General features: G+C 43.4%; 1 pseudogene; it reads right to left on the bottom strand.

The window, feature by feature from the left end:
* Positions 1-1,403: 1,403 nt before the first annotated feature.
* LOC141098046 (glucose-6-phosphatase 3 pseudogene) lies at positions 1,404-2,311 on the bottom strand (annotated as a pseudogene).
* Positions 2,312-8,840: the final 6,529 nt, after the last annotated feature.

Raw genomic sequence — 8,840 nt, 5'->3', positions numbered from 1 at the left:
GGAGCAGCATCTATGGGGCACATTATACACTGGAGCATTACAAATGGGGCCCATTATATATGGGGCATTATTTGGGCCCATAACACAGTGGAGCATCGTCCATGGGGACCATCATATACTGTAGCATTATGTGGAACTCATCATATACTGTATGGAACATTATATGTGACCAATTATTCTGTATGGAGAAATATATGAGGCTCATTTTTCTGTATGGCGCACAATGTGGTGGCCATAATACTTTATGGAGTAATATACTGTCCTTTTTTTGAGCTATTGTACAATTTCAAATAGATCAGTCATGTGACGTCATGTAAGCAGTCAAGTATTTGTCATTGTACTATACCTATATTTCTGTGCCGTATCAGAGCATCATGAGTTGTGGTATGTGTTAAAGGGGCACACTGACACTCTTTGGCCCAGGGCACCCGAAAACCTGGAGCCAGCCCTACCCCCCCCACAACTTTAGCCAAATAACCCCCAGTTTTCAATGCGTAACTATTATTATAAAGTAGATTAAGGTTGACAAGCTTAAGTAATAAGAATTGATGTTGTTAGCATTGAAATGGGCACTGTAGGTTTGTTTACTGTCCTCCACTCCCTGCTGACTTTTCTTCCCCATTGACTTGCATTGGGTTTCGTGTTTCAGTTGGCCTCCGCCTTTTCCCTATAGTCGGCCGATTTCGTTCGACCCGACTTTTGCGAAAGTCAGGTTTCATGAAACCCGACTTGACCCTAAAAAAGGCAAAGTCGCTCATCTCTAATCACAATAGATCCACCTTGAAAGCAACTAATATTTGAAGCAGATAATACCACATTAAATTGTAGGAGCTCTTCTATTTGTCCACTATGGACCATGTGACCGGTCATGTGGCCCATCACTCTGGAGATAAAAGGTCCTGCTGGTCACTGTAATCAGTATCCCCTTGATAAAGCTGCATCACATACGTGAAACATGAGTCGAGCCCTTGTTATCTGGCACTTTGGGCCAGCCTGCATTTTCTCCACCTTTGATAAGATATCCACCCTCCCCCCACTTTACATATATGCCTATTTGGCTGGACTTAGCCATTGATTTAAGGGATGATGGTGGGTCCCTCTTACCTCTAGTACAACTCACACACACGTCACTTGACAAGGTGTGCTTGTGCTTCCTTTAGGCTGGTGACCAGTTGTTTGTCCTTTACATATCTATTTACCTGTTTGTTCTGACTTTTATGTTACATATGTTTAATAATAAAAATTTACTTTTTTAACATCATACTCCATTTCCTCCTAAGTCTTACATGGTGTAACCTGGTGATCTTTCGCAAACCACTTTCAGTAGATCCCAAAATTTGTGTCAATGTTTATACAGAAACAACATAATTTCAATTAATTAATTATTTTTTAAGGATAGCATATGATTGAAACCTCCTTTATCTTGTTACAGTAAAATATAAACAAAACATAAACACAATCTAAATTCTTAAAAAAAATAATTTAAACAAAGAACAAATTAAAGAAAATAACTATACATGAATGTGAACAGAGAGCTGGTTGCCTCAATCTCTTTTCCGCATAGTCCCTGGGTTCAAGCACATTTCAATATAGGAGGACAAGGTAATGACAGTAAAGGGGCAGGTACAATGGTGCATACATAAAGTTCGGCAGGTAGTAGAGTAGCTAGGGTGATATTGGAAGTGAGAGCACTTGCAGTATTCAAGAAGAGCCCCAAGAAACAGCGAAGAAAGTATAAAAAAGAAACAACAAAATTACGGAAATTGGGAGCAGGGCGCTGCAAGATTTATCCTAAAAACACACCAATGAGGATCCCAACGACAACCTGGTGTGAGAAGTATGCAAGAATAAGAAGTCTGGAGACCACAATCGCCACTATCAGTAACAGGTACAATATGAAAAGACTCCGGACCATGCCACTTCTGTAGTCGGCCAGTGCAGAACATTAGTGTAAGCCATAGGGCAGCTCAAATGATCATATAGGGTCCTGAAGAACTTCCTGGGCTAGTCTCATAAGTGGAGGGGAACTGCGTTAGGTTGTAGATTTCGTGTAGAACCATTCACCAAGCGAATGGCCGCTCACCAACAGAAACCACTTAAAGATAAGATTCAGCCTCTCGCCGATAACGCCAAGTCACAGTACAGTTACACCCAGTTGGTGTTGCACTGTGTATGCAAGAGGAAAGTAGAAAAGAAATATGCAGCCTGGATTCTTGAGGTAGGTGACCCACAGCCAGAAATCTTCACAGGCATGGAGGTGTTCCTGCAGGTACGCTGCCAACGCCACACCGGCTCAGAGTACTTCATCCATCTTCTCTCTGTGGAGTTACATCTCCTAGAAACGGCCCCTGAAACACATGACTGCCAATTAATTAATTAATTGCTGACAACACCATTAAAATTATTTAAATGCTAATAACTGCTGCAATACATGGAGTACACAGCCTATCTTTAAAAAGGTGCAGGTACACTGGATTTGTGATACAGCTTTGTAAGCCTTGAGTTGGCTTTAGAAGCTGCTTAACCTACATCTTCCCATGTATAACATTGCTAGTGTGCTACTTCAGATATAGCTACATGATAGAGCTTTGTGCAAAGTAATACTCAGACAGGGAATAGCTGTAAAAACAGGAGTGGCCTTCTTGAATGAGTTATGGTACTGCAGGATACATTAGAAATATAAAATGTGGACTCAAATTAAGGGGATATGATATGCTTTTTACCATGAAACATTTTGTGCAAACTTATTTACTTCAAGGTAGATAATGGGGTACGATGGCTCAGGTCCTACATCTCTATAAAACTGGAAGCGCATTCTCTGAATCACATAAATCAGTGACAGCATTAGGAATTATATCAAGTATTTTGGGTAAAGATCAATATTTAGTACTAACCACTATAGAACACTGTCATGAGATATCATAGAATCCTAGAATGTTAGAGTAGGAAGGGTCCTCCAGGGACAACGTGTCCAACCCCCTGCTCAATGCATGTGTAATAATTATTTTTCTGTCTCCAACATCTGATTTATTATCTGCTTGTTAATGTTTTCATGTTTTTGGCTCCATCTAGTGACCAGAGTCATAACCGCAGTGTTATTGTGTGCTTTACTTTCACTTTGCTATTTCCCTCCGTTTGCAGTGCATTCTAGTAAGGTTGCAATGCATCCTGGTAGCTTTTGCAAAGGATTATGGTTAGTTCAGCCCCCATTTTCCCTCCAGTTCTCTATTTTCCTTCTGCCTGCATTCAGGAAGCATCTCATTTCTCTTCTTCCCTTGAGATAGCATTGCTGGTATGTATTTATGTTTCCTGTATCCAATTCCTGTCTCATACTAGCCTGCTTAGTTAGTTCTCTCCTGGTTATCTATTAGTGCAGATGATATATTATGTATATATGAATCCCTGATGAACCCAGTATTGATTGTATGCATATATGTTTTGTTTGTAGTTTCACCATGCCAATATACCATCACGTTCAATAAAGCACAGATTCAGCCTACAGTCTCCTTATTGGACCCAGGTATAGCAGTTTAGCTTCCTGTATAAGCTACAATAATGGATAATTCAGGAGTCTTTTTGCCTGGAGCAAGACACTACAGAACACAGTTTGTAGGTGAAAAAGTCTATATTGTAAGCACACGGTGTTTCAAGCAAGTGCAGAGAAAACTCAAGTCAATAACACTTAGAGTAACTACTGAATGCAAATTTAACAAGTCTGTTGAAAACTTCAGAGAGAAATGCAACTGGCGGAACAGTCTGTGAAGCGCAGTTTACACTTGAGGATGCTGGAAACAAGTAAGTCTGTGTCTAGTCCATACACGGATAGGCAAGTCCAAATAATCTATTAGATTACCCAGGGAGGCCTGGGTAGGAAGTCTCAGATTAAGCATAGCAATCCCGAGCTTTGCAGCTAATTAATCAAAGGCAGAGCCAAAGCAGCAACCAGCTTGCGTGTCTAGCAAAATGCAGGTGAAGGTCAGAGGCACTGAGGAAGCAGCACAAGCAGTCAGGAGCAGAAGGAACCCTGGAACAGACAAACACAGCAGGATCCCAGAGAGGTTTGCAGAAGCAGCTAGAAAACCAGAAAACCACCAGACAACAGGACACAGACAGAAAACTCTAGCAAAGACTAGAGTATGGGGTGGAGTTATAAGGCAGGAAGACAAGGGGTAAATGAAACAAAAGACGCCATCTTGAAAAAAGGCAAGAATAACCAAAAGGTAATCAAAAAAATTCAGAGTCCTGACATTACTCCTTCCATAGAAGCGGCCTCAGAACAATCCTGGACCCGGATTCTCAGGGAATCTCTGATGAAAATGAGAAATTTTCTGTTGGGCATTGTTTTTTTCCACAGGTTCCCAAGTGTCTTCTTCAGGGGGATACACCTGCCACCTTATCAGATATTGGAGCCGATTCATGCGAATCCTAGAATCAACAATTTCTTCCTCCACAAATTGTTTTTGCCCATCACCACAGGCTGTGGAGGTGGCACAACATGTCTCTGGAAGGTATTAGAAGATACGGACTTTAGTAAAGTAGCATGGAAAACTAAATGTACCTTCATAGTCCTAGGCCGCTTCAGACAGCAAGTCACAGAGCTCACAATACCGTTGATCTTGAAAGGGACGATGAATTTCTGTCCAAGTTTCTGTGAAGGAACGTTTAACCAGATTTTTAGTGGATAACTACATGAAATTTCTTACCTTGAACCTGGGTACCGGTTTACGGACTCTATCAGCCGATCTCTTGTAAGGTTCTTGAGCTGTGGTCTGAGATTCCTTCAGAACCTCCAGATTTTGCCTCATCGCAGTCAGCCTTTTCTCAACAGCTGGAACCAGAGAATTAATCAGAGACCTAGGTAAGAAACATGTATGATAACCCAGATTGGCAAAGAAAGGTGTGAACTTAGTGGAGGCGCTCTGAGAATTGTTATATGAGAATTCAGCTAATGGCAGTAACTGTTAGGACTGGCGGAAGTCTCCCATTGTTCTTCAGCTGCAGAGGTTTCTGCTCAGCAAAGACGTCGGTCCCAACGTCTGTGCACTGGTGGGAACTCGACGCCTAATATTACCCCCCCTTCTTGGGCCTCGCTACGCTCAAATGTTACAATGAGCTGAGGAGCACGAATGTGCTCAATAGGTTCCCAGGTCCTGTCCTCTGGGCCATGACCCTTCCAATCCACCAGATAGTACTTTTTGCCACGTACCACCTTGCACCCCACAATAGCGTTCACCTCATAATCGTCCGTGGATGAAACCAATGTCCCGGCAGATGACTCGGACAACCTGGACATGTGAATGGGTTTTAGGAGGGAAACATGAAAGGTGTCGGTGATTAATAGGCGTGGAGGAAGGGACAGACGATAAACCACAGGGTTGACCTGTTCCAGGACCTTCATGGGGCCTATGTAGTGAGGCGCAAATTTAGTGGACTCAACTCGCAGCCTGATGTTACTGGCGGAGAGCCACACTAAGTCTCCAGGAGCAAAGGTCAGAGCAGGGTGCCAATGTACATCAGCGGAGACACTCATTTTCTCCTTGAAGGCCCAGATGGCATCCTGTTTGCAATTCCAAATATCATGTGCCTCCACCGAGCAGTCTGCCACCCTAGAGTCGGTGGACAACACGGGTATGAGCACAGGGACACGCGGATGCTGGCCGTAGTTAAGGAGGAATGGGGTCTGTCCAGTAGAATTGGCTATGACGTTGTTAAGTGCAAATTCCGCCCACGGCAGCAAGGATTCCCAGTCATCCTTCCTGGCCGAAACAAAATGTCGCAGGGTCTGTTTGGCCCTCTCTACCAACCCGTTCGTCTCGGGGTGGTAAACTGAAGAGAGATTCAGTTCAATGCTGAGTAGGTGACAAAGCTCTCTCCAGAACCGAGACGTGAAGTGGGGACCCCGGTCACTGACAATTTTGTCAGGCATACCATGTAGGCAAAAGATGTGCTTAATGAACAACGCCGCTAAGGCCCGTGCAGAAGGTACCCGCGGAAGAGGCTCCAAGTGCACCATTTTGGAAAAATGATCAGTGACCACAAAGATAATGGTGCAGCTATGAGACTTGGGTAAAGCCAACACAAAGTCCATCCTGACCATTTCCCAGGGCCTGTCTGCCACCAGGAGGTGGTAAAGTAGCCCAGCAGGCCGTTGCCGAGGAGACAGATTCTTGACGCAGGAGACACACGCCTGACTATAGTCTCCGACGTCACGGGCCATATGCGGCCACCAGTACATTCTCGCTAGAAACTCAGATGTCCTCTTGGTCCCAAAATGTCCACCCACCCTGGACGAGTGAGCCCAAGAGAGAACCTCCGATCGCAAATTAGGTGGTACAAAGTCTTGCCCAGGGGCACAGACTCTAGCGAGACCGGAACCACAGTTCTCAGGCTCTCAGAAGGCACAATTAGCCTAGGCTCCTCCTCCTCAGATGACACTACAGAGCGGGAGAGAGCATCAACACAAATGTTCTTCTCCCCGGAAAGAAAGTAGAGGTTGAAGTGGAACCGGGAGAAGAACAAGGACCATCTAGCCTGGCGAGAGTTTAGCCGCTGGGCAGTTTGCAAATAAACCAAATTTTTGTGGTCGGTGTACACTTGGAAGGAATAGCGAGCCCCCTCCAAGAGGTGTCTCCACTCTGAAAAGGCCAACTTCATGGTTAGCAACTCCCTTTCCCAGATGGAATAGTTCCTCCCCGCCGGTGAGAAGGTCTTAGAAAAGAAGAAGCAGAATGTTTCTGACCTTGAGCATCCTTTTGGTACAGGACTGCTCCAGCACTGACGGATGAGGCATCCACCTCCATAATAAATGGTTTATCTACATCAGGCTGATGTAAAATGGGAGCGCTAGCGAAGTGTGATTTGACAAAGAGGAGTGCCTTGGAGACCTCCTCCGACCACAATTTGGGATTTGCTCCCTTCTTGGTGAGGGCAACCAAGGGAGCTACCAAAGTTGAGAAGTGGGGAAAGAAATGGCGATAATAGTTAATGAACCCCATAAAGCGCTGCACCACTTTGAGGGAATGGGGCACCTGCCAATCCATAACCACCTGTAGCTTGGCAGGATCCATGGCCAATCCCTGAGTGAAGATGATCTAGCCCTGGAAAGGCAAGGACTCCTGCTCAAACACACACTTCTCCAACTTGACATAGAGGGAGTTTGCCTGTAGGAGGTCAAAGACTTTGCAAACATCTCTCCGCTGGGAATCTATATCTGGAGAGTAGATGAGTTTATCATCCAGATAGACTACGACTGAGGTGGTGAGCATATCCCGGAAAATATCGTTCACAAAGTCTTGGAAGACGGCAGGGGCATTACAGAGATGCGAATCATGTTGTAAGCACCCCGCAGATCAAGTTTAGTAAAAACTCTCACTCCCCGCAACCCAATGAACAGGTCAGATATCAGCGGCAGGGGGCACCAAATAAAAAGAAGGTAGCCATAAGGTGCATTCACAGCCCAGGGTCCACCATGGATAAATCAGGAGTCTTTTTGCATGGAGCAAGACACTACAGAACACAGTTTGTAGATGAAAAAGTCTATATTGTAAACACATGGTGCTTCAAACAAGTGCAGAGAAAACTCAAGTCAATAACACTTAGAGTAACTACTGAATGCAAATATAACAAGTCTGTTGAAAACCTCAGAGAGAAATGCAATCGGCGGAACAGTCTATGAAGCGCAGTTTACACTTGAGGATGCTGGAAACAAGTAAGTCCGTGTCTAGTCCATACACGGATAAGCAAGTCCAAATAAGGTATTAGATTATCCAGGGAGGCCTGGGTAGGAAGTCTAAGATTAAGCATAGCAGTCCCGAGCTTTGCAGCTAATTAATCAAAGGCAGAGCCAGAGCAGCAACCAGTTTACGTGTCTATATTGGTATGAAATATATATATCAGTTCATACTGGCCCTTAAAATAATTACATAAGTTGATGATCAGGGGCCAAATAAACGACCTTGTTATTCTGTGAAAGTTATTGCTTATGGCAAAAGAAGGGATAAGGCAAAAACTGCTATGTGACTTCATGATGTAGGTATTCTCCTCAGTTAGCAGATGATTCGGTTCTCCTGATCCTCTTGCGCTCTCATTATTTGTTGAAGATGACTTCTTTAAACAAAAACATTCATTCTAATGACAAAGAAATCATAAGATATCAGATGATTACGTGATGTCAAAAAGTCAATAAAGTCTTAAATTGTTATGATGTCAAAAAGTCAACAAAGTCTTAAATTGTTGTGTTACAAATATATAGGTTACATATCTATTTTTAAGGGATATTCTAAAGCCACAGATTTATCAAAGCTTTTATGCCAGAAATTTGGCACAAAAAGCTTTGAAAAGTTGCAAAATTGTTGTACACCCATGTAGTTTCATACCATTTTCACCCATCTTGAAAAAGTGTTTGGCGCTGGTACAGGACAGGGGCGTAGTGACACCCCGCTTATCAAATTCATAAGTATTGGTGGCGTTCTTTACACCACAAACCTTACTCTAGTCTGTGACAGGGATAAGATTTGTGGTGAGCCACATACACAGACACACATCATTTTGGATCTCGCCTGATTCATTAAGTGGAGTGCACCTGTTAATGAATCCGGTACCTCGAGCTCCAATCCCCTATCTCATCAAAACTAGCATAGGAAATGCTGGGATTGATGAATCGGGGTCTTTTCGTTTCTTGTAATATTTTTTATTCACTATCCTGTATACCTGGATGACTTCATGATAAAATTGATAAAAATAAAGCATTTTATTGAATTGTCTTCATAAATGTAAGTTCATTGGATGGGGTGAAGAGCATATATCCCCATCTTTGTTTGCATTATGAATGTAAAGCTTGT

The sequence above is a fragment of the Dendrobates tinctorius genome, unplaced genomic scaffold (genome assembly GCF_039654945.1).
Source record: "Dendrobates tinctorius isolate UK_male_01 unplaced genomic scaffold, ASM3965494v1 ptg000086l, whole genome shotgun sequence".
In the NCBI taxonomy this organism is placed as follows: domain Eukaryota; kingdom Metazoa; phylum Chordata; class Amphibia; order Anura; family Dendrobatidae; genus Dendrobates; species Dendrobates tinctorius.
Note: the sequence above shows the minus strand (reverse complement) of the source record. Positions and strands in the feature narration are given on the sequence as shown.